The 24,512-nt window shown below is 41.2% G+C and overlaps 1 long non-coding RNA gene across 1 annotated transcript; it reads left to right on the forward strand.

The window, feature by feature from the left end:
• Window positions 1-8,485: 8,485 nt before the first annotated feature.
• Window positions 8,486-21,583, forward strand: LOC120522228. The gene is made up of 2 exons (XR_005632317.1): window positions 8,486-8,589; window positions 21,274-21,583. It is a non-coding gene; the product is annotated as an uncharacterized LOC120522228 (long non-coding RNA).
• Window positions 21,584-24,512: the final 2,929 nt, after the last annotated feature.

Genomic DNA, 24,512 nt, shown 5'->3' on the forward strand with positions numbered 1-24,512 from the left:
GCCTGTTCCGAAGTCCCCAGATTCGCAGACGCACTGCATGCTCGGGAATGAGGGGAGATGCAAGGAGTGAGAGAGAGGAGGATGGAGTGCTCTGACAAATCTGTTGACGGTCCCACATACAGGAGTGGTGATTGTAAATCGGATTTAAGACTGAAACCTTGTTCAATTTCGGCAGCAACATTTCCATTGTTACCCACCGGTCTGTGCTACCACGACAGTAGTTAAAAGTCAAGACCAGTCTAACCTGCATCCACGAAGAAATCCACTGGTACAGGTCCGCTAACTGTATCGTCAAAGAAATTAACCGTAGCAGTCCACCCAAATCCACCACTCCCGGTGATACTGGGGCGGGACTCGTCTGATATTAAAAGCGGTTGGGCATATATCACTCCTAAGTCGAATTTGGCCTAATTATAGACGGAGATGAACCGTCTCAAGTTGCCTCCACGTCGTGTAACCAGCTGGCACAGAGAGACTCCCTGAGTGATGTGGCGTGTCGCAAGCCGATACATCATCAGCCAACGCCGAGACAGAACGGGAGGAAACCAAGGCCCTTTGAAGTCAGCCCTGATCCCCTCTCTGTCTTACAGTGCCAATTTAGAGAGATGCCAGCTAATTTTAAAAGGGAGCAGTAGAATGACGATTTCCTTAAGTTTGCAAAAAATGCAGTGGTTCTTGTCAATGGGCAGCGCACTCATCAGCCCATGCCACAGGGTCCTCACTTTGTGTTAGAAAACGACCTTCTGTATCGTGTAGCAGAGCATGAGGGAAAGGAGCAAAAGCTACTGCTAATCCCGTGGACCTTCCAGTGGCTTGTCTGTTAGTTGGCGCATGCCTACCTCCAAGGAGGCCATCTGGGCACCAAGCAAACTCTGGAGTGAATTAAACTTCACTTTTATTGACCAGGAATCAATGAGGAGGTTTGTTGCTTTTGCACTTCCTGTCCGGAGTGTCAATTGCAACAAATTCCTAGGAAGAACTTTGCTCCTCTTGTTCTCATTCCCCTAATTGATGTCCCATTCCAAAGAATTGTGGTCGATTTAGTCAGACCCCTAGAACCCTCAGCCCGAGGACATAAGTATATTTTAGCCCTTGTGGATTATGCTACCAAACACCCCAAAGCTGTTCCGTTGGGCTCAGCAGGGCCAGATTTAGACTTGATAAGGCCCTAAGCTATTTGAGACATGGGGCCCTTTATAAGTCCAGATATTCTATGTAAGTGCCAAATATGATTTGTTTTGGGGGCCTCCAAGAAGGCGGGGGCCCTAAGCTATAGCTTGTGTAGCTTATACGTAAATCCTGCACTGGCGCTCAGCTACTTCTAAAGCCATCGCACGGGAAATGGTAGGGGTCCTTGCACGAGTCAGCATCTCTAAGGAAGTCCTGACAGACCAAGGGACGCCTTTTACCTCGGAGATATTCAAGGAAACGACCAAGTTACTTAAAATAAAGCATCTAAAGACTACGGTGTATCATCCTCAAACCGATGGTCTGGTAGAGAGATTCAATCAGACTCTCAAACAAATGCTTCGTAAGGTGGTCAGCGAGGATGGAAGGAACTGGGATCAGCTCCTCCACCTCGTCCTTTTTGCATATCGGGAAGTCCCACAAACCTCAACTGGGTTCTCACCTTTTGAATTATTGTATGGATGACAACCCCGGGGCATATTGGACATTCTAAAAGAAGGATGAGAAAAAGAGGCTCTTCCCTCTACAAACATATTAGATATATAGATTTGGTAAAATTCGGCCCCTCCTTAAAAGTCAAATGGAAGAGGCATAAGCAACACAGGTCTGATATTACAACCGAGTTAATTTCTTTTGTCCTACTGCAGTAGTTAAATTGTGTCCACCCAGGGGTGCGAGGAGAAGGAAGAGTGAAGTCAACACTTTACACAGGACTGGTGGTGAGTGCCTTAAAGAGAACCATTAGCTTCTTCAGATTAGTTCTTCTGCAATGCTACTTGTTCCCAGCTGCTTCATCCCTTTTGATCACTCATATGTGTCCCAGGCCTCACCTCACTCCGTTCCTCAGGGTCAGAAGAAATCCCATCTGCCACATTACACCCAGCTCCATTCTCATAATCCTTCTGCCAATTCTGGGGTCAATTTTCCAACTGCAGCCACATCCAGGAAAGTTGGCTACAGTGTCGTTGACCTTAAACATCTTAATAATATTTTCAGTTGTTATCACAGGAACATCAAGCTGCATGATGATGGTCTGATAGCCTTTGCCTTTAACATTCTTGTCTATCATTTTCTTTCTGATCTCCTCGGAGAACTCTTTGCTTCACACAATGATAAAAAAGAGCAGAGTGACTACTTTTCTCCATTTAAATCGGCTGAATAACTGATTGCACAATCAGAGACATGTGTGATACTAATTAAAGAAAAGCTAGTTTGTAGAATAAGCAATACTTGATGTCTTGTCACACTTGCTTTGCTTTACTCAATGACGTATCAAAAGGCATGCAGGTCTACATGGCACATGGGACAACTGCTTTCATGTAATCACTTTTCATAGATCATACTTATTCAATGAACTGTAAGGGGTCCAACACATTTGTCCACACACACACACACACACACACACATACACACACACATATATATATATACTTTATATATATATATATATATATATATATATATATATATATATATATATATATATATATATATATATATATATATATATATATATATATATATATATATATATATATATCAGTCATCAGTTGTGCCAGACCCAGAAGTGACATCTTAAGGACTGGAAGTGACGTCTTCAATGGCGCTGGCACCAGAAGTGATGTCTTCAATGGCGCCGGAACCTAGCAGGATTTTCTGTGGATGGTCTGCAGAGGATTGAGAGAGAGAGTTAGTGCAGCTCGCCACCCCCTGCTCTGGTGTTGTACTACTATTATTCAGACCCAATAGCTGCCTCCAATCTCCCAATCGCATGTGTGACAATATACAGTATATATATGTTATGGCCAAAACCCAAAGTTTGGCCAGTTCCTGAATTGGCCGGCCGTTTTGCATTTTGGCCGAGAGGTGTGGCCAAAGTTCGAATTACTAGAAATGACCAGTGTATATGCTACTTTGGCTGGCTATATCTCGAAGTGACGAGAACTCCCTGATCAAAATTTGATGCGCTGATATAAGATTGTCCGCTCAAGGTGCGAAGATACTTAAAAATTTCAGATGCAGATTCAGAAGTAAGTTTTCCATTCTGCACGAGAAACTGCTTAAGGCGGGTCTTGTTCAGAAAGCGGACGCCACTTGAGACAGCCTTCCCCTAGCCCAAACACTAATCTTAAGGTCAATAAAATAGGTCCATGATGTTAAGTCACTATTTTAGGGCTAAAATGATAACAGAAACGTGAAAACTACTTACAGTATATACCTAATCTTAACTATTGTGAAACAACCAAGTGGTGTCTGCTTTCTGAACAGGAGCCGCCAAGGCTACACTCGCAATTGCACTACTAAGTGCGAAAGAAATCGCTGCTCATGCCTTTTTTCTTCCGACTTTGGCCGATCGCCCCATACCATTTCATTGGCCAGTCAATTTACAGCGATATTGGCCATTTCCTGCTTTGGCCAATTTTGAGTTTTGGCTGTAACACACACACATATATATATACATAAGGATGGTCCAAAAAACTAACAGATTCAAGTTCTACACCAGTTTAGCTTTATTCTTTATCATAAAGACAACATGTGTTTTAACATGACAATAAACATTTAGAGGTCACTTCATTTAGAAGGTTTTATGTCATCTGAACTAACAGCATATAACTATTCCACACCTGTAGGTCTACAACATTAGCCCTGTCTTTGAAGAAACTGGAAAATGTTTGCGATGGTTTGTGACCACTCAAAGAATAAACTGTTTCTGTTCATCATCCCTGTTCAGTATGTCATTATACTTCTCAATGAGACTTACTGTATTCCACTTTCAGCTGCGTTGTTCACTACTGTCATGTGGTTCTGTTTCAGGCAGGGTTCCTCCCTTGGCTTGGGTTCGAATCCATGTTTTATGTCTTGTTGATTTTTTATTATTTTGTTTGTACTTATTTTATTTCTATTTATTTGTATTTTTCTTGGGCTTTGATTTTGTCTGTATATGTATGCCTTGATTACATTCCTTGTGTTTTGTGGGTGGTTCCCCAGTAGGGTCGGGCCACCTGCTCACACTGCAAGGGACTTCCCTGAGATCTGTATAGTCGAGGACAACTTGTAGTCCCTTGTGGTTAACTTGAATGTGCTTGAGAGTGGTGAGTTTTTTGCTTTGTGATTTTCTGTGCTTATTGCATTTTTGAGTATATCTCAATATTCTGTATTGGGACTTTATTTTCACTCTGACTGCTTTGTGGTTCAGGCAACTTCTTTTTGCCATTTTGTGCTCCAATGAGCTTGCGTTTTGTTCTGAGCATCCTTGTTTGTAAAACAAAAATCTTTTCATATTGTATAAATTCTATGTGGCCTTCTATGTTACTATTCAGGTTTTTTGATGGGATTTCCCCCTCTATTGAGAGTTTTGGAACTGTTACAGTTAATCTTGAGACCATATATACCTGCAGAATCATTTATTTATTTGCACATGCACTCTCTTGTTGGTGGTGCAGTGGTAGCGCTACTGCCTTGCAGTTAGGAGATCTGGGTTCGCTTCCCGGGTACTCCCTGTATGGAGTTTGCATGATCTCCCTGTGTCTGCGTGGGTTTCCTCTGGGTGCTCTGGTTTACTCCCACAGTCCAAAGACATGCAGGTTAGGTGCATTGGCGGTCTTAAATTGGCCCCAGTGTGTGCTTGGTGTGTGTGCCCTGTGGTGGGCTGACACCCTGCCTGGGATTTGTTCCTGCCTTGCACCCTGTGCTGGGTGGGATTGGCTCCAGCAGACCCTGTGTTAGGATATAGCAGGTTGGATGATGACTGACTCTTTTTTTTTTGCAGTTCCTTTTCACTTAGCTTATTGTTGTGTATTCTTGCCTATTGTTGGAAGACTCACAGAATAAGATTTTCATTATACTAAGTACATATGACCATAAAGTTGAAGTTGATGGTGAGTTTGTCATCTTCTGTCTCTTGCAGAATATCCTCGCTTGCTTAGCCCTGGGACTTCTGGCCACGGTCACTCTGTGTCATGGTGATTGTTTCCTTTATCCCAACCCACCTCGTCCAGTCAATGGTAAAGTCCCTCAGGTATGAGTTTTCTTGTTTAAAACTTTTATGCTGTGCTATATTTGAGTCAGGTTTTCACAGAAATCGCTTCTCATTCAATCAGATGTTAATCCATTGAAATGTGAAACATGAATTATATGTTAAATGGTGAGCAAAGCAGTAAACAGTAGCAGGCATTCACCCTCACAGGAGTCAGGGGGCAGCTGGCGACAAGGGCACAGATGTGAAGGGAGAGGAAGGAGGGCAAAATGTTGGAAGATGATCAGGGAGACCAGGAGTAACAGAGTAGCAAGAGCATATTAATGTTTAGGTGGGCTCTGTGGGCAGAGGTGTCTGTTGTCTGTACTGTTGTGTTGTACTTTGTTATTCCAAGCTATTATTCATTTCTTCATTTGTGAACAAAGTCCCCTTTTTGTGCATTTTTGAACCCCTGTGTTCAAAGGAAGGGCATAGAGGGGAGGTGGCCACTGGGCATTTAGGCCCACATACGTATTCTAAAAGGGACACAAAAAAAAAAAACTGTGTAATGTCATTCTGCACCAGGATCTGCCAGTACTTCACCTGATAACAAAGGTATAAATCAGAGTTGAACTGACATCTTTCCAGAGGCCGCACTGCAAACTTCTTGAGCCATTAAGGAGCAAATTGGACACAAGCAAAAGCAAACAGATGTAAATAAGTGAAGGACTCACCTATGATGAGATTTTGTAGCTGGAAGTGTCTTTAACATTTTGAGGGCTGATTTTTTACTAAAAACATAGTTTTTTGAAAAACATAGAAATCAACACTAAACATCTGTTGCTGCATGCTGTGGCTGCCAGTTTGCCAAGGATGTGTGGCAGGCTTGCTGCCAGGCTGTCTTTGTGTGGCTGGGGCAGCAGCAGTGGTCACGGTCACAGTACATTGCATTCTGGTTTCTACCTCTTATCATTGTTAAGTAGCAGTCCTCCCACACGACCAGTGCCGTAGGGGTGTCAGCTTCATGAACCTGTTCAGCACCACGATTAGCTGGGGACCAGTCAGCTGAAACTGGAACCTCACATTCGTTTCAACAAGTCCTAGTCCAATTCAGAGAAAAACGTCGTCCACGGAGTATTTTGCTTTACAAGTCCGCCTTGATCTCTTGCCACATGTCAGTGCCATTTTTGCCATTGTTTGTGCCTTGCTACTCACGGGAGCGCAGGAAATCTCGGTCAAAACCAATGAAGCTAACTTTCCTTCTAGCAACAAGAGTCCAGTTAATACAAAATGGTTTGCTATGTCAATGTTTACAGTTGATTACCATCGTCAACTCCTCCTTTTGACAAAAGTCGACATCAGCCTTGAAAGAGTTAAGACAATCTTGAGAGATTCCACCTCTCTTCCTAAACTAGTTACACTCATCCCATACGGGGAATTCTGCCTGCTCTCTGGCACTCTCAGGTGTCTTTCTCAATGGGACTCAGAGAAACTCTAGGGCACTCTGCCCAGGGGTCACTCATGAGCACACTCTTTAAAAAATCTCAGAAGCACCCACCCTCTCTCTGAAATTGAGAGCTGATGAGTTGCTCTTTCTTTCTTTGAGAAGCTGAAGTCGACAAGCTCTTCTGTTTGTGAACCTGAGAACTGAAATCCAGTTTGCCAAGCTAAACACTGAGCCAGTCTGAAGGCTGAGATTTAGCCATTTACTTCAAGAAGGGAATTTCAGCATCAACGCTTGTATGCCAGAAAAAGTTTTCAGTGTGAAGTTGCAGATGACACAGCAAAAGGGCCTAACTGAGGAAAGCACTGCACTGCAAAGACAAAAGATCATGGAGAAGAGAGAAAGAGTGCTCTCAAATGCAAGAAGAATCCTGCTCTTGAACCCAGAGCAGCTTCAAAAGCAACAGCTCCACACATCATCAGACGTTATCAAACTATTTATCTGTGCCAAGATAAATAACAACTGTAAATATCAAGAAAACAGCCAGGCTCTCTATGATTTACAGTATGTGTGTCTGTCTAGTCTGTCTCCGTCCTATATTATATACTGTGTGTGCCCTGCGGTGGGCTGGCGCCCTGCCCGGGGTTTGTTTCCTGCCTTGCACCCTGTGTTGCTGGGATTGGCTCCAGCAGCCCTGCGTGACCCTGTAGTTAGGATATAGCGAGTTGGATAATGGATGGATGGATATATTGTGACCACTAGCAGGCATTGCAGCACCCCAAATCCCTGACACAACTGCACAGACACAAGTCCCAGTTTACATAAAAGGTTTATTAATACAAAAACTTTGCACAAAGGCACCAAAAGTGGCATATACTCAACACAACACAATTCTTCTTCTCTCTTTTCTTCTCCTCCACACCTCCCAGGTAAGCAATGTCTGTCCTATACACCCAATTCCAACTCGTCTGGATGATCTGGATGAAGTATTAGTGGTTTCTTTTATCTATCACCTGGGAGTACCTCGAGTGTTATGGCATAGCCCATTGAAAGCACTTATGACTTAAATGGAAGCCCCTTAAAGTAGGGATTGTGAATCCTGGCAGCTCCCCCATGGAGCCCAAAAGGGCTGCCCCGCAGAACTACAGTTCCCAGCATGCCCTGTGTGTGTCTGTGTGGGAATCCTAACCCAGAGAGGCTGTGATCTAGTATTTATTGGGAGAGAAAAGAAATGAATACGCTTTACACTTCATTCACCTATATTCACCTCACCCTTTGGCCACAAACACTGTTTCAGCAGCTGCCCATCATCATTAGCTATTATTTACAGGGGGCGGGTAAGCTTTGGGATGATGGTGTGCTTGGTGTCTCCATGATATGGATAAACGACCTCCATTTTACTGTTGTATGTGAGATCAGCATTGGACAAGTTATCTCAGGGTTAACGGTGAAGCAGACCCAAATTGCCAGTCTACCTTCAAGAATATGTCTTTGAAAAACATACAAGAAATATTTATTCATACACTTTGATTAATTTTGTGGTTTTGTAGCCCACCCCTCTAGTCTGTAGCCATGATCAACTAATGCAAAAAAAAGCAGCCGCGCTTGTGCTGGTGCTTCAAGACAAATCTCTAAGATACATCCATCCATCCATTATCCAACCCGCTATATCCTAACTACTGGGTCACGAGGGTCTGCTGGAGCCAATCCCAGCCAACACAGGGTGCAAGGCAGGAACCAAACCCCGGGCAGTGCACCAGCCCACCACAGGCTCTAAGATGATCTTTATATTTGAAATGGTCATTACCTTGAGCCAGTTGATCTCTGAAATGGAGAAAAAGTGACTTAATTATGTAGTAATTTGTACAGGTGTATAAAACCTCTTATTCTTTTCAGGTTGCATGGATATTCAAGGTGTGTTACACCCCACTGGTTCTAAATGGATAAATGAATATTGCTACAGATGTGTTTGTACCAGAAAAAAAATATCATGCTGCAATACGTAAGTAACTTCTTTTATTGATGGGGGAGACTAAATTGTTGCACGTTCCCTCAGGAACCATATTGGCTAGTCTTAATAAGACTCTCAAAGCACCAATGATGCTTTCTAATAACATTGCATATACATTTACACTCTGATTTTTCATATAAACAGAATGAAAGAGTTAAAGAAAGGCCCAGAATAATATATAATTTTTGGAATATCTAGTTATTCATCCATCCATCTATTATCCAACCCACTATATCCTAACTACAGGGTCACGGGGGTCTGCTGGAGCCAATCCCAGCCAACACAGGGTGCAAGGCAGATGCTCATTTTAAAAAAAAAAATTGAATATAGGCAATAAAAAAAGTTCAGGCAATCCAAAAGATACAGAAAATAATAAGAAATGTCAATTAATTCACAAACAGTACAAAATTGATGAAAGATTAAAATATATATGAAATACAATTTGTGGAATTAAACGAAAGGACAAAGAAGTAAATGCATAGCACAAATCAAAAAGGTATGGTATGTAAATTAAAAAATTTTTAATTTTAAAATATACTTTAAAAAAAATGATCTTGTACCAGAAAAATTATAAGACAATGATTTCATTGATCGTAATATTATTTATTAAATTATCAAACAACCACCGTAATTACCGATAAAACAAATTTCTTTTGTTGACAAAATAACATGTAACAATGAAAAACAAACTTACCAACTATTAGTGTTCATATGTAGCCAATCATACATGATAAGCATTGAACAGAAATACTTATTAACACTAAGCTGCATAATTTCACCAATGATTTAATAACCTTTCATGGAAATTCAGAATCAGCAGAGTAAAGAAAATTTCACAAACAGTATTAAATCACTAAAAGTACTGTATTTTAAGCACAAAACCACAAAAAGCAAAAAGTCAATTTCAAAAAACCAAAGCTCAAAACAATTTGCCTTAAAAAGACAGTAACAAGAACCTAACTGTTGAAATATGATCATTGGCTTAACAGACAAACCTACTTCAACAATAGCACTGAATCGGCTGCCAAGAAAGCATCTTGAAATGTTGTCAGTCAATCAAAGTGGTGGGGCAAATTCTGGAAAATACAGAGTTCTGAGTAAAATAGATAGACACAAATTTAATGCACATAAAAATGTCAATTCTACGAGGCAATAAACCTTTATTATACGAGATGTGTCACAATAATCCATACCAAACATCGGAAGTTTACTTATGATACTAACTATAGCTAGTTATTTTGTTAAGAGCATTGCTGAGTGCCAATTTTCCAGTCTTTTGAAAAACACCACACATCCATCCATTATCCAACTCGTTATATCCTCACTGCAGGGTCACGGGGGTCTTCTGGAGCCAATCCCAGCCAACACAGGGCACAAGGCAGGAACAAACACCGGGCAGGGCGCCAGCCCAACACCACACATAAAGTATAAAAATATCTGGACTGTTCTCCACTCAACTTTCCTTATACCCGTTTACGTAAACTTCAAAACTGTGTGTTTCCTGCAAAATTTCAATCACATATCTTTGTTTATAATGCAAGTTGATATGGCAAAGAACAAGTTCCGGTAATCCGATTAAACTGAACTTTCAACTATGATTGTTTTTTTGTGGTCAGTAATATACCACTTCCAGTCACTGGATCCAGGTAAAATTGTATATCTAACGATAAGTAATGATCAAACAAAATTTAAATTATTTATCCCTATTTATATAATGGTAGTAATGCATATATAACAGTGCTGATACCTGTTAAGATATCATTTGCAGATTAAGGTGACATTCTATTTCTATGTGTTTCTTAACGATGATGTAAAATTTCAATTATTTTTCTCTTCTTATAATGCAGTTTCACATTAAAAACTACTATACAAAATTTCAATTAATTGTTTATTTAAACTATGTACCAGGTTATTTGAAAAATTTTGAAATGTGTTCAGGTATAAAGTATCACTTCTGGCTGAGGTATGTTGCCCAAAAGTTGATAGAAAACTAACATTTTGATATAACACCAATTTGCCAAATTTCATTTACCTAGCTCAAAACGTTCATGTTGTCCACACACACACACAGACATAATTTCAAAATGATCAAAACGTGTTCAGGAGGACATGAAATGTGGAGATTCATCAAAATTCGAAAAGTTGAATTTTTTCACAATTGCTATTCTGCCTTTATATTACATAGCAAAATACCCGCGCTTGGCAGCGGAGAAGTAGTGTGTTAAAGAAGGAAAGAGAAACAAAAGGAAACATTTTGAAAATAACGTAACATGATTGTCAATGTAATTGTGTTGTCATTGTTATGAGCGTTGCTGGTATACGAGGTGTGGCAGAAAAGTAATGAGACTGATTTTTTATTTACCAAAGTTTTATTTTTTCAAACATCAATGTTATCCCCTTCAAAGTAGTTCCCTTGGGCAGCTACACACCGATGGAGACGTTGTTCCCACTGTTGGTAGCAGCGCTGGAAGTCTTCAACCGGTATGGTCTTCAGCATGTCCGTTACACTCTTTTGGATGTTTTCTAAAGTCCAGAAATGACGTCCTTTGAGGACATTTTTCAGTTTAAGAAAAAGGAAAAAGTCAAACGGACTGAGGTCAGGTGAATAAGGGGGCTGGGGAACCACAGGAATGCATTTTGAGGTCAAAAATTCTGTTATGGAGAGGGCAGTTTTTCGGCACCATTTTGGCACAGACCTTTCACATGTGCAAATGTTCAGTCAAAATTTGATGAACGGTAAATCTGTTTAAATTTAATTGTTCACTCAACATTTTTAAAGTTAAACGACGGTCTGATCTCACACGTTCGATGTTTTCATTGGTTTTCGAAGTTGAAGTCCTCCCTGAATGGTGTTCATCTTCAACGTGTTTTCTGCCTTCCAAAAATGATTTGTGCCAGCGAAAAACTTGAGCTCGGGATAAAGAATGTTCCCCATAGGCCTGTTTTAACTTTTCAAACGTCACACTTGCCGTTTAATGGCACAACGTTGCTCCAAATTCCGCTGTTCCATTTTGTGTGACGCACAACCAAAAACACAATTCGCTAATAGCAGTCACAAAAATCTCGTAGTTAACGGAAGGAGCTGAAACTCGCACTGAGCTATGGGAGGGTACTGATACACGTGCTCTATCAAGGACAACAGCGCAGCATTGCCAGATCGCCTGCAGTGTTGCCAGTCTCATTACTTTTCTGCCACACCTTGTATATATACATATATATATATACACACACATATATATACATATATATGCATATACATATCTACATATATACACATATATATATATGTGTATATATATGTATATATATATATATATATATATATATATATATATATATATATTAAGGGTGGACTTGATTAAAAAAATTAATCTAATTAATTAGAGGCTGTGTAATTCATTAATCGAATGTAATCACACATGAAAATTTGCCCCAAATCACACATTTTTTTTTTTAATTTAAAAGGGTTTTAGTGGTCGACAGAATCAAGTAATAGACATGGACATGAATATTGTACACTCAAGCTCTTTTAATTTCTGAAAAAAAAATGCATTTAAACTGCATTTCAATTCAAAACAGAAACAAAAATATCATCCCTGGCTAAAATTGGGCAGACTTAAAAATAAAGTGGTATTTTAAGTACTTTAAGTACATTTTCAGAATGGCATTGTCTTTAAATAATAATAACAAAAATTTCAACATAAAGTGCAGTTTTCTTCTTAAAAATAAGTCAGAAACATAAAAGGTAATTTGACCAGCTTCACCTTTAAACTCTGAGTAACCTTAGCCAAAATTATTTTGTACATTAGGCTAAAACAGTGTGATCATTGAACATTTTGTAATTAGATGTAATTAGAATTAGTAACGGTCACGGAAGTCCAATGATCCCCAGTAAGAGCCACAAAGTCCGCTTTCTGTAATGCATCTAATTTTGCTTGCTTTTCAATGTCATAAAGCTGTTGAATTTTACTTGAAATACGCTAACTGTAGCACATTTTCTAACCCTCTATCTGCCACCACTGTTAGTGGTCTACAGCAATGTATTTTGTGAGAGAATTTGTAAGTTTGACCGATGTTGACTTAGGAATTTTGGTCCTGAAGCCAGTCATTTCATGAGGTTTGGGCTGCCGACACCTTTTGTTGGTACTCGAACCCGTACTGCTAGTGCTAACAGCATACACAGTTTCTGTGCTCTCTGTAACATGTTTTGCATTTAGATGGAACCGTAAGGTTAAAGTGCCTCGGTGGTATGCAAACTCCTTTCTTCCGACTCTTACATTTTTGTAGCTCTGATGTGTGCAACAATGTAATCGATGTACCAGGAAATCATGCATTGACAAAAGTTCCCCTTTGCTTGGAATGCAAAGTGTGATTAAATGCGTTATTTTTTTTACGCGTTATGGAGTACATGCATCGAAGCTTCTCAGCAGTGCTTGTGCTAAGAAAAGGAAACATTTTAAAAATAACGTAACATGATTGTCAATGTAATAGGTTTGTGACCATTATGAGTGTTTCTATCATCAAGGATTTGATTAGCATTATTTCTTTCAATCAGGTTCGTATTTGGAGGACATGTTGTGTTCAGGTTTATTCCGTGTTTGTCAACCGTTGTAAAGATAACAGGTTTCATTCATTGAAGTGTTCACCACCCAAATCGGAACTCGTGAATGCAAGATGTGCAACAGGCAATCCCGGTAGTAAGTTGTGGAAATTGCCTGCGAATATTTAGTGGTAGCGTGTGTATGAACTTAATTTAATCTTTTCCAGTCCTGCAAAGTCAGTTGACACGAGCCGCTCGGAGTACATGCATCGAAGATTCTAAGCTGTGCTATCTCGTGCGATCTCGCGATGTCCCCGGCTTTATTTAATGTTAGCTAAGACCCGGCCCTTAAATGTTTCTTGCTACAGCAATTTTAACTACGTTACAAAGTGATCCAAAGTCTCGTTTATACCTCGTGTCTTCTCAATAAACTTGTATCTCTCGAATACCATACTCGTCGTAGGCATGACAAACGGCAGCGGGAGTGTGTCTATAAACTTAATTTAAACTTACGGTTCACACCGCTTTGTTTTTCATAATAGCTGCACTTATGAAAATGCTTGTATGCACCACTCGCTTCCTAATCTTTGCTGCCTTCTCAATTGTGAAATGGCGTTTTTGTTCAGCGCTCTTTGGAGCTCTTCCTTGTTCTCTACGTACTTACGTAGGAGGCGCGATGACCCGACATGCAACTCCACCTCCCACGGCCATCAAGCTCAGTCCATTACAGTATATGGACAAAAATACGTTCCAGTTATGACCATTACGTATAGAATTTCGAAATGAAACCTGCCCAACTTTTGTAAGTAAGCTGTAAGGAATGAGCCTGCCAAATTTCAGCCTTCTACCTACACGGGAAGTTGGAGAATTAGTGATGAGTGAGTGAGTGAGTGAGTCAGTGAGGGCTTTGCCTTTTATTAGTATAGATATGTATATGTATATATATATATACAGTATGTGTTTCTGTATATACAGTGGTGTGAAAAACTATTTGCCCCCTTCCTGATTTCTTATTCTTTTGCATGTTTGTCACACAAAATGTTTCTGATCATCAAACACATTTAACCATTAGTCAAATATAACACAAGTAAACACAAAATGCAGTTTTTAAATGATGGTTTTTATTATTTAGGGAGAAAAAAATCCAAACCTACATGGCCCTGTGTGAAAAAGTAATTGCCCCTTGTTAAAAATAACCTAACTGTGGTGTATCACACCTGAGTTCAATTTCCATAGCCAACCCCAGGCCTGATTACTGCCACATCTGTTTCAATCAAGAAATCACTTAAATAGGAGCCGCCTGACACAGAGAAGTAGACCAAAAGCACCTCAAAAGCTCCACATCATACCAAGATCCAAAGAAATTCAGGAACAAATGAGAACAGAAGTAATTGAGATCTATCAGTCTGGTAAAGGTTATAAAGCCATTTCTAAAGCTTTGGGACTCCAGCGAACCACAGTGAGAGCCATTATCCACAAATGGCAAAAACATGGAACAGTGGTGAACCTTCCCAGGAGTGGCCGGCCGACCAAAATTACCCCAAGAGCGCAGAGACGACTCATCCGAGAGGTCACAAAGACCCCAGGACAACGTCTAAAGAACTGCAGGCCTCACTTGCCTCAATTAAGGTCAGTGTTCACGATTCCACCATAAGAAAGAGACTGGGCAAAAACGGCCTGCATGGCAGATTTCCAAGACGCAAACCACTGTTAAGCAAAAGAACATTAGGGCTCGTCTCAATTTTGCTAAGAAACATCTCAATGATTGCCAAGACTTTTGGGAAAATACCTTGTGGACTGATAAAACAAAAGTTGAACTTTTTGGAAGGCAAATGTCCCGTTACATCTGGCGTAAAAGGAACACAGCATTTCAGAAAAAGAACATCATACCAACAGTAAAATATGGTGGTGGTAGTGTGATGGTCTGGGGTTGTTTTGTTGCTTCAGGACCTGGAAGGCTTGCTGTGATAGATGGAACCATGAATTCTACTGTCTACCAAAAAACCTGAAGGAGAATGTCCGCCATCTGTTCGTCAACTCAAGCTGAAGCGAACTTGGGTGCTGCAACAGGACAATGACCCAAAACACACCAGCAAATCCACCTCTGAATGGCTGAAGAAAAACAAAATGAAGACTTTGGAGTGGCCTAGTCAAAGTCCTGACCTGAATCCATATGAGATGCTATGGCATGACCTTAGATAGGGGGTTCATGCTAGAAAACCCCCAAATAAAGCTGAATTACAACAATTCTGCAAAGATGAGTGGGCCAAAATTCCTCCAGGCGCTGTAAAAGACTCACTGCAAGTTATCACAAACGCTTGATTGCAGTTATTGCTGCTAAGGGTGGCCCAACCAGTTATTAGGTTCAGGGGCAATTACTTTTCACACAGGGCCATGTAGGTTTGGATTTTTTCTCCTAAATAATAAAACCATCATTTAAAAACTGCATTTTGTGTTTACTTGTGTTATATTTGACTAATGGTTAAATGTGTTTGATAATCAGAAACATTTTGTGTGACAAACATGCAAAAGAATAAGAAATCAGGAAGGGGGCAAATAGTTCATCACACCACTGTATATATATGTACAGTGGTGTGAAAAAATATTTGCCCCCTTCCTGATTTCTTATTCTTTTGCATGTTTGTCACACAAAATGTTTCTGATCATCAAACACATTTAACCATTAGTCAAATATATAACACAAGTAAACACAAAATGCAGTTTTTAAATGATGGTTTTTATTATTTAGGGAGAAAAAATCCAAACCTACATGGCCCTGTGTGAAAAAGTAATTGCCCCTTGTTAAAAAATAACCTAACTGTGGTGTATCACACCTGAGTTCAATTTCGTAGCCACCCCAGGCCTGATTACTGCCACACCTGTTTCAATCAAGAAATCACTTAAATAGGAGCTGCCTGACACAGAGAAGTAGACCAAAAGCACCTCAAAAGCTAGACATCATGCCAAGATCCAAAGAAATTCAGGAACAAATGAGAACAGAAGTAATTGAGATCTATCAGTCTGGTAAAGGTTATAAAGCCATTTCTAAAGCTTTGGGACTCCAGCGAACCACAGTGAGAGCCATTATCCACAAATGGCAAAAATATGGAACAGTGGTGAACCTTCCCAGGAGTGGCCGGCCCACCAAAATTACCCCAAGATCGCAGAGACGACTCATCCGAGAGGTCACAAAAGACCCCAGGACAACGTCTAAAGAACTGCAGGCCTCACTTGCCTCAATTAAGGTCAGTGTTCACGACTCCACCATAAGAAAGAGACTGGGCAAAAACGGCCTGCATGGCAGATTTCCAAGACGCAAACCACTGTTAAGCAAAAGAACATTAGGGCTCGTCTCAATTTTGCTAAGAAACATCTCAATGATTGCCAAGACTTTTGGGAAAATACCTTGTGGACTGATGAGACAAAAGTTGAACTTTTGGAAGGCAAATGTCCCGTTACATCTGGCGTAAAAGGAACACAGCATTTCAGAAAAAGAACATCATACCAACAGTAAAATATGGTGGTGGTAGTGTGATGGTCTGGGGTTGTTTTGCTGCTTCAGGACCTGGAAGGCTTGCTGTGATAGATGGAACCATGAATTCTACTGTCTACCAAAAATCCTGAAGGAGAATGTCCGCCATCTGTTCGTCAACTCAAGCTGAAGCGATCTTGGGTGCTGCAACAGGACAATGACCCAAAACACACCAGCAAATCCACCTCTGAATGGCTGAAGAAAAACAAAATGAAGACTTTGGAGTGGCCTAGTCAAAGTCCTGACCTGAATCCAATTGAGATGCTATGGCATGACCTTAAAAGGCGGTTCATGCTAGAAAACCCTCAAATAAAGCTGAATTACAACAATTCTGCAAAGATGAGTGGGCCAAAATTCCTCCAGAGCGCTGTAAAGACTCATTGCAAGTTATCGCAAACGCTTGATTGCAGTTATTGCTGCTAAGGGTGGCCCAACCAGTTATTAGGTTCAGGGGCAATTACTTTTTCACACAGGGCCATGTAGGTTTGGATTTTTTTTTCTCCCTGAATAATAAAAACCATCATTTAAAAACTGTATTTTGTGTTTACTTGTGTTATATTTGACTAATGGTTAAATGTGTTTGATGATCAGAAACATTTTGTGTGACAAACATGCAAAAGAATAAGAAATCAGGAAGAGGGCAAAGAGTTTTTCACACCACTGTATATGTATTGTGGAAAATGTACCCCCAAACACAGACAGACTGACACCAGGATGTCCAAAGCACACTCCTTTTTTGTTTTTCCACTGCACCACAATGCCTTCTCTCACCAACTCTCTTTCCCTTCTTTTTCTTCTTCTTCTTTCTTTTCTCTCTCTCAACCTCCTTCCTCTTCCTCACAAACTTCGTCTCCTTCCTCCCAACTCTGGCTCGTCTACTAGAAGGAGGCGGCCCCTTTTATCATGACCCGGATGAGCCCCAGGTGCTCCCCTTGACGTCACTTCCTGGTGTGGCGGAAGTGTCAGGAAAGCACCTAGAAGCACTCGGTCTTCTTGAATTATTTCCGCAGCACTTCCTGGTGTGGCGGAAGTGCTGCCATCCAGGATTCCCTCACTGTCTGGGCGCCCCCTGGCGGTGGCCACGTCCTCTCACGAATGTCCCAATGTATATGTATATATTGTGAGCTGGAGGGCTGATCGCACCCAAATAGAGACATACGCCCCTGGGAAAACCACAAACCTTGAAACACTGACTACTCTCACATTGCTCCTTACCCTTGTACTATAACGCATAATACAAGCCTCGCGCGGTACTCCGCTGCCTTAAAAGCCGTGCGCAGCACCTGTCAGATTTGGAATTGATTGTTTGCTTTTATCTCTCTCTGCTCATGGCGGAACTGTCATCTCTGACTTGTCATGGAGTATGCTTAAGCTAATGTGTTTGCGGTGTTTGAATAAAAATCCTTCTTGTTTCTACGACCTCCTGTGTCTCTGTGCAAATCTGTGACCCAAGCGTGACAAGTGGTACCAGGAGTGGTTGCACAGATGGATGCCACCGAAGACTTATTTCAGAGGTCTAAAACTTATGCACTTAAAGACTGGAAACTAAACATGTGCAAATCTGTGACCCAAGCGTGACAATATATATGTATATATATATGTGTACTAGCAAAATACTCAGCGCTTCGCAGCAGCGAAGTACTGCCTTAAAATTTTTATTAAGAAGAAAATGAAACCTTTTTAAACTGAAGGAAAATATACCAATAATTATTTGTTAAGGATCTCTTTGTATAACACGTTGTCAGTTTGGCTCTCCGGTTGTAATATGACTAAGCTGTGCGCTTAAGCTTACTTCTTGTACATGCAACCTCAGTTGCGACAGTATTTGCAGGACTTGTGTTGAAGTGACATTCGGCATCTGTCAAGCGTTGTAAGCACACAACCGGTTTCATCGATAACTTCACATCCAGCTTTTGAGAGTTTAAACATTCATAAACATCAAAATGTCCACTACTGAAATCGTCACCTGTCAGTCTAAGATGTTTAAGAGGCATTGGCGGTTGTTGAAAGGTGTAAAATATTTGGCCATTTTGGTACACTTGAAAGTGACAACCGAACAATTCAGCGGCAGCCATCAACTCACATGCAAAACCATAGGTGAAGGGCTTACATTTAACACTTCTAGTGCTCCTGTGTAGTATAATTTTCTCCTGTACCATCATCAGTCCACACCTTGAACCTGTCCCAGTCATTCAATACATAAGACACAATGTTCCTCCGGATATCAAGTGTGAGCCTGATATGGCCGTGCAATATGTAACAAAGAGAATGGAAAAGGTAGGTGCCATCTCCGGGCATGGAAACCACTTGGTAAGTGACAGTTCTTTGATCGATGGTGATCACCTCGATAGACATGTTAATGGGGGTACGGTTGGAATGATAAATGGGTGCCTGAACAATGTAAAATAAGTCTAAAATACCTACACAATAACTATAATCATAATAAATGAACAATAAAACAGGGGAGAAGCCGTGGATTAAATAAAAAGGCTGTAGTTATCAGCAGGGAGACGGGAATCCCGTGGCAAAGCAAGGAAGGGAATGTAGAGACTGGAAGAAAAGACGGCCTTATATAGGCAGGCCAGCCAACAACGGGAGGCGTTGGAATGGGTGACCCAACGGCACCTCACACGGTGACCGAGCTGCAGGCTATGGACGTATATATGTACGTAAGTAGGATTCAGTTAGCCTTGGGAACCCGCTGCACCAAATTTCTTGAAGATGGGCCCATAAGTAACAAAGACCGTTGAAAAGTTCAATATGGCGGCCGACAGTGGCATCATACCACCGAAATAAGTACCAAATTTCAACCTTCTACCTACACGGAAGTTGGAGAATTAGTGACGTTGGAAAGTTCAATATGGCGGCTGACAGTGGCGTCACACCACCGAAATAAGTACGTACATTGGTTTCGGTTAGCGCAGGGAAACCACCTACCAAATTTCGTGAAGATGGGGCCATAAATAAGAAAGTTCAACATGGCAAACGCTTGTCAACCGTTATGCCCGCCACGTAGAATTTCAAGTGAAACCTGCTTAACTTTTGTAAGTTAGCTGTAAGGAATGAGCCTGCCAAATTTCAGCCTTCTACCTACACAGGAAGTTGGAGAATTAGTGATAAGTGAGTGAGTGAGTGAGTGAGTGAGGGCTTTGCCTTTTATTATTATAGATAAACAGGGTGAGACAGAAAGGACGGACGTTTTTTACAAAATCACAAAATTGTTAATTTGTTCTTACAAAGAAATTTATTGAAAGATTTGAGTTCATATTGAAATAGCATTTGACAATTTGTAGGGATGGAAATGCAGGTCTAAATGCAAAATACGCCTTACCGAACGATTACTGAGGCCAAGGTAAGAAGAATGCTTCCGAGCAGATCGACTTGGACTGCGAGCAGGGCTAGTCATACTTTCCACATTTTCAGGGTACGTGCGCTCGCGGCAACCCCGCGGTCTTTTGTTCATTAGTGTACCTCATGTAAGTGCTTTAACCCAACGAAGGATAGTGTTACGAGTATTACGAACAGCTTTATTTCTGTGGATATTGAAATGGCAATGAAACTCACGCTGAACTGCGGTAATAGATTGGTTGTTCTTGACAAAACAGTCAGCGCGAAAAACGCGCGTTGTCCTATCGCCCACGGGTCCATGGCTTCAACTAAAAAGAAAATAAAAAATGCTAAGACTTTGCGAACCTAATACCACTTACCGCACATCTGTCACTCCACCTAGTGGTGAGTTCTAGCCATTTCAAAGACGTCCGTCCTTATGCCTCACCCTGTACAAGAAAGTAAAAACTGAAACATGCAGTCTGGTGAAGACCCCCTTCAAACCTGACACCGCAGTTTGAGCAGTTTGCTCAGCAATAGTGGGCTAAAGGACCTGTGGACAGGTGCAGACGTCTCATGGAGAGCTTCAGGAATTGCTTGTCTGCAGCAATTGCAAATTCTAAAGATTATGCAACAAACTATGAGGTTAAGGCTCCCATCATTTCCCCCCAGGCCATTTTAATTTGTGTTATTATTTAAAATATTCTGTTGAACCAAAACTTTTAACACAAAGTCTGATTTTTGTTAAATATGGAAAAAACAAAGATGAATGCCCATTACTTTTGTCAGTTTCAAGTTATTTCAGAGACAATTGTGCATTCTTCTTTTCATGGAAGGGTATCAACACATTTGTCCATGTCTGTACTTACTAGGAAAAGGTAGTTTATAAAATCAAAACAGTTCATTGTTCATTCTCCACCACTGACTTTCTGTGTCAGTCAGAGATCACATTGTAGGTATGTAGAACTAAATTTTACTATTAAAGTCTTATAAATGTCTTGGATCAGTCTTACAATAGAAGGGCACTATAGTACATCAAAATGTTTGACTCTCAACCTCTAAGTCCTTGTGTGCCCACAGAACGTTCACCTGTCCTCTCAAGGTTTATAGTGTAAAATTAGGTAAATGTGACCAGCATTGTGAATTGTGCTTACAACAGAAAAGTATTACAAAAAACTCAAAACTCTTGAGGTTCAGTCCTCACCATGCTGTTCATTATAATATTGACTAAGTGACGTGTATCCATTCACTTGTTTCCATTTTTTTTTCCTAACAGAATTCCACTGTTTCCTGATCTCCCCAGCGACTGTAAAACTGTGGTGGATAAAGACTGCAACTACAACCTGGTGAAGAAGAGTAAACCTGACACTGATTGTTTCGAAATGTCTGTTAACTAAGACATCACTCCCTTACAAGAAAATATCTAGTCATGTTAGACGTGTTTTTAGTCTTCCTTTGCTTTAGTCATTAACATTTCTTCTTTGCTAGTGAAAGAAGTAAAGTCGAGGCACACCTCACAAATTAACTGTGTGTATGGATGGTGGTGGGATTCTCCAGAAATAAAAACATTATTTTCTGCTTTCAAATTCTCAGGCTTTCTGCTTCTCTTGTCTCCAGGATGCTGCTTGGTACCAGATTCCTGGGGGACAGCAAAGGTCCATATGGTTGTAATGTGGTAGGAACTGATGAAGTGACAGACTGGTGACACAGAGGACGGTGTCTTTGCTAATGCAAGATAAAGTTCACGAAGATGCCAGGAATTCTAGGATTCTCAAAACATGCAAATCTCTCAACTTGCCATCTTTAGACATCAACAGTGGACCAGTTTAGCACAGAAATAATCTAAAACCTCCAGTACCTCAGTCATACCAGGGTGACCATGGGTGAGATAAGGGTACGAATATGTCTGCAAATATTCAGTGCCACTTTCTGGTTACTTCAGTCTACCCCCTAACTTTAGACTTATGTACAGTAGGTCCTGCTGTAATATATGCTGATATTTTCATATGGTTTCAAATCAGATTTGAATCTTTAAATTTGGGTCTGGTCCTCTGCATCAGGGTGGCTTCACTGGGAGTATGGAAACCTTTGAAACATCTTTGGTAGGATTGCCCAAAATGTGACATTTACTCCACTAATACATGGATCCTGGTCACTGCTCCCTTACGTTTTCTACCAATGGGTTGTCGAGGATGCCAGGGGCCACGACACAGCCGGGATGCCTTGAAGGACCGGAGGTGGGTGTGTGCCCATCTGGGATCACGTGGTTGCCGCCTTCCTGGTTGCTTTGGGGGCCACAGGTTCAGGGCATGGAAGCCCCACCCTGTAGGGGCCCGTGGTCAAAGCCAGGAGGCGCCCCAATGCCTTGGGGACTTGTGACCTCAGCACTTCTGCCACACTAGGAAGTGCTGGGGGGAAGAATTAGACGGACACCTGGAGAGCTGCCGGGAGAACAGCCGGTACTTCCGCCATGCTGGTGCGTGGCCAAGAGGGGAATGCAGGGAACCACCTGGAGCTCGTCCGGGAGTGTGTAAAATGGGCCATCTCCCTTCATTCAGGGATGGAGTCGGGTGGAAGAAGGACAAGGCACGAGAGGTGTGTGGAGGCGGCCCGAAGAAAGGCATTGTGAGGCCAGGACTGTGTGTTGGGGTTTGGACTGGGTCTGAGTGACCATTATTATTGTAAATAGTGTATATAATAAAACGTGGTGGTGATTTACAACATGTCCGCCTGTCTGTGTCCGGGTCGGCTCCACAGGGTCCAGAGATTTTAAGCCTTTCCACAGACCTTGTAACACAACATCGCCTTTGATGGATGCAGCGGGGTTTCTAGCATGAAAATTCTAGTGGGGCCACACCGACCTGAAAGAGAGATGTTGTCAGAAGGAGCATGGCCATCCTAAGAAGTTACTGTAAGAGAGAAAAAGCAACTTTTGCTATTCAGTTGTTACATTTTAATAATTCATATATTCTCCCATTAGTTACAAGTGTGTATGTCAGAAGGACAGAGAGAGTGAGAGGAGGAGATAATCAAGCACTTAAAGAGGAGAACATAAGGGAGCCCCCTAGCTGGTAGCATTCACCTTGGTGCTCCGGCGGTCACACTAGCTTAGGTCAGATTGTAATATATGTTGATATTTTCATATGGTTTCAAATCAGATTTGAATTCTTAAATTTGGTCCTTGGTCACTGCCACTGTCATGGGTGGCCTGGAGTTGACTTCACTGGGAATATGGAGACCTTTGGTGGGATTGTCCATATTGTGACATTTACTCCACTAACGCATTCTAATAAATTTCATACATGGGACCTGGACACTGCTCCTTTAGGTTTGTATCAATGGTTACCCACCATCCTCTGCTTAAATCCATTGCCTTGGCCATGGCTTAGTAAAGATCTGTGCTTGGGGCTGCTTAGGGAGTTGTGGAAAGTGAGTGCAGATGGTGTTGTCTCTGACCCAAAGTGAGTGTTGTGAAGTGGAGTTGCTGTTTGCACAAATATACAGGCAGGGGTTGCAGCAGGAAAAAAGAGGGAGGCTGCACAGAAGGAGCTGTGGAGGGAGCAATAATGGAGGTTGGCCAGGGAAAATGATGGCCTCAGTAAACCTCTCATGATGGAGTCAGTAAAGACACTGCGTTTCACAATGTATTAGGTTTTCAGCTCCAGTGATAAAATATCCCCCTTCTAATAATGCAAATGATTGCATAAAATGAAAATGTTTCAATATAGTGCCATAGAGTACAACCACCAAAGATATGATAAGGTAAGACTAAAAGATATGTCAACATGAACATCAAATACACAGCACAGAAAGCGAAAGAAACACACATGAATAGTCATACATTTCCATTTTGTTTCAAAGGATAAAGTGCTAAATAGTATTTCACATACAGTAAATAACTGGTGTGATTCATGACAATGACAACTAGTCCAAAACACCGAGAAGTGCAAGTGCATGCATCATGTAAATGGTGCCAATGGGTCACTTTAAAAGGGCTCTGACCCTCAAGCTCCAAGGAAGAACTAAAAACATTCAGGCTGCTCAGGTGCACACCACAGTAGTGAATGGTGAGAACACTGGCTGCAGGGTTCAAAGGCCTGCACAACCACCCCAAAAGCAGGCAAGTGAGGCCAGGCACAAAGGAAACGTCATATAGTTTAAAAATAAATAGATACCAAATTCCATTGGGCATCAAAGGCAAATCTACCACTTGTTTAATTTTTGCACAACAACACTGTCGACTGGGACATGGAGATGGCAGATGTCGCCCTTGCCCTGATGAGGCAGAGAGACTAGTGGATGGATGAACGCTGTAATGCTTCTGGTGAATTGTGAATCTCAGGTTTTTTAGGATTTGTCAGAAACTTCAGCCAGACTAGTTAATTGGACAATCAGCAAACTAGACAGGCTGACTCATCTGTTGGCCGACTTTGCATCTCAAAATTATTTGGCTGCAGAAAAACAACAGTGATGGGCTCTATTTCTGAACCTTAAAAGCATATCCCTTACAATGAA

The sequence above is a fragment of the Polypterus senegalus genome, unplaced genomic scaffold (genome assembly GCF_016835505.1).
Source record: "Polypterus senegalus isolate Bchr_013 unplaced genomic scaffold, ASM1683550v1 scaffold_4819, whole genome shotgun sequence".
In the NCBI taxonomy this organism is placed as follows: Eukaryota; Metazoa; Chordata; class Cladistia; order Polypteriformes; family Polypteridae; genus Polypterus; species Polypterus senegalus.